This window comes from Globicephala melas, chromosome 3 (genome assembly GCF_963455315.2).
Source record: "Globicephala melas chromosome 3, mGloMel1.2, whole genome shotgun sequence".
NCBI lineage: Eukaryota > Metazoa > Chordata > Mammalia > Artiodactyla > Delphinidae > Globicephala > Globicephala melas.
In genome coordinates, this window is record NC_083316.1 from 104,701,672 (window position 1) to 104,704,069 (window position 2,398).

A 2,398-nucleotide genomic window follows, 5' to 3' on the forward strand; every position below is an offset into this window, starting at 1 on the left:
AATTATCTTGGCATGCAGAGGTTAATGAATTGATTTCTTTAAAGATTCAGATTTTTACATTAAAAAAACTCTAAATAATCTGGTTGAATATTGTAATAGGTTGAATTGTGTCCCCCAGAAAGATATGTTAAGTCCTAACCCCTAATATCTCAGAACGTGAGGGTATTTGGAAATAGGGTCGTTGCAGATGTAATTAGTTAAGATAAAGTCATGACTGGTGTCCTTATAAGAAGATGGTCTTGGGACTTCCCTGGTGGTGCAGTGGTTAAGAATCCACCTGCCAATGCAGGGGACACAGGTTCGATCCCTGGTCCAGGAAGATCCCACATGCCACAGGGCAACTAAGTCCGTGCACCACAACTACTGAGCCTGAGCTCTAGAGCCCGCGAGCCACAACTAATGAGCCCATGGGCCACAACTACTGAAACCTCCATGCCTAGAGCCCGTGCTCCACCACTGCAATGACAAGCCCGTGCATCGCAACGAAGACCCAACGCAGCCAAAAAATAAATTAAAAAAAGATGGTCTTGTGAAAGCAGTGGCAAGTAGTGAGAACACCATGTGACAATGAAGACATTGGAGTTATGTGGCTGCAAGCCAAGGAACACCAAAGATTGGTAGCAAACCACCAGAAGCTAGGGAGAGGCGAGGAGGGATTCCCCTACAGGTTTCAGGGGGAACAGGGCCCTGCCTGACACCTTAATTTCAGACTTCTGACCTCCAGAACCGTGTACAATAAATTTCGGTTGTTCTAAGCCACCTAGTTTGTGGTACGATGCTATGACAGTGCTAGAAAACTAATACATAATTATTTTTATATAATAATAGTACTATTTTACAATGATAGAAAAGAAAGAATACTGTAAATAAAACCCCTACCTCTATCAATTTCAAAAAACCTTGAGCTCTTTGCCACATCTACTGTGAGAATGAAGACCATCCTAAGCAATTGGACTGTTGATATCCCAGAAAATGTCAACATCACTCTGAAGGGATGCACAGTTATTGTGAAGGGTCCCAGAGGAACCCTGGGGAGGAACTTTAATTACATCAATGTAGACCCAGTCTCCTTGGAAAGAAAAAGAGAGGCTCTGGGTTGATAAATGGTGTCTTAGTCAGTTCAGGCTGCTCTAACAGAATCCCATAAATTGAGTGGCTTATAAACAACAGAAATTTATTTCCCACAGTTCTGGAGGCTGGAAAGTCCAAGGTCAAGGTCCTGGCAGATTCAGTTTCTGGTGAGGACCTACTTCTGGTTCATAGATATAAAGTCGCTAATTCCCTTCATGAGGACTCCACCTCTCAAAGGCCGCACCTCCAAATACTACCACACTGAGAATTAGGTTTCAACATATGAATTTGAGAGGAACACAAATATTCAGTCTATAGCAGTGTGGAAATAGAAAGGAACTGGCTACATTTCAAACTATCCGTAGTTCATATACAGAACATGATCAAGAGCAAGATACTGGGCTTCCATCACAAGATGAGGTATGTATATTCTCACTTACTCATCAATGTTGTTATTCAGTAAAATGGGTCTCTTACTGAAATAGAATTTGTTGGGTGAAAAATACATTCATAGGATTTGGATGAGGCCAAGGCATTGCTTGTTCAGTATTTCAGGCCCAGAAAGATGAGTTAAATCTTGAAGGAAATGATGACTTCATATCAAATGTAGCTGCTTTGATTCACTCACAACAGTTAAAAGCAAGGATAACAGAAACATTTTGGATGGTACATGTTTCTGAAAAAGGAACAGTTCAGCAGGCTGATAAGATCTAAGAGTTGTCCAGCTATGGAAACCACAGGATGCTGGATGATTCCTAAGACCTATTTGTGAAACTTTAAAGATGCGATAAGAGCCCTCTATTGATTTGGGGCTTTTTCCAGAGAGAGAGAGAGAGAGAGAGAGAAGAGAGCGCTCGCTAGGTCACTTGGTAGTATTATGATCTACGATCCACGATCCTTAAAAAAAAAAAATCTAGCGATTTCATGTTATAATGTAGAAGACTATAATTATGACAGAGCTCAAAATTCCCCCAAGGGCATGATGGGAAACAGGTGGTGTCCTGCACAACTGCTGTTTCCTTACGCTGGACCCAGCTCCTTAAACCCAGAGGTTCTCAAACTCTTGTGTGAGAACCCTCTTAGTGATCTCTGCATTTCCTCCCTCCCTTCCCTTTCCTCCTACTTCCTCTTGCTCCATTAAAAAACAAAAAACAAAAACCAAAAGACTCTATAAAACTACCAAACTAGATTTATGAAAACACTGCTACCCTTTAGATGGGACACCAGTGATAGAACTGATTTATTTTTAATGTGATATTTCTGTTATTTTTTTGGCAAACCATAAAATAACCCAAACACGCAAGAATTCAGTTTGCTGGCCACTTGG

At 41.1% G+C, this 2,398-nt stretch overlaps 1 pseudogene; it reads left to right on the forward strand.

Annotated features, from left to right (window-relative positions):
• The first annotated feature begins 929 nt into the window (after positions 1 to 929).
• On the forward strand, positions 930 to 1,785 carry LOC115860007 (large ribosomal subunit protein uL6-like; annotated as a pseudogene).
• Positions 1,786 to 2,398: the final 613 nt, after the last annotated feature.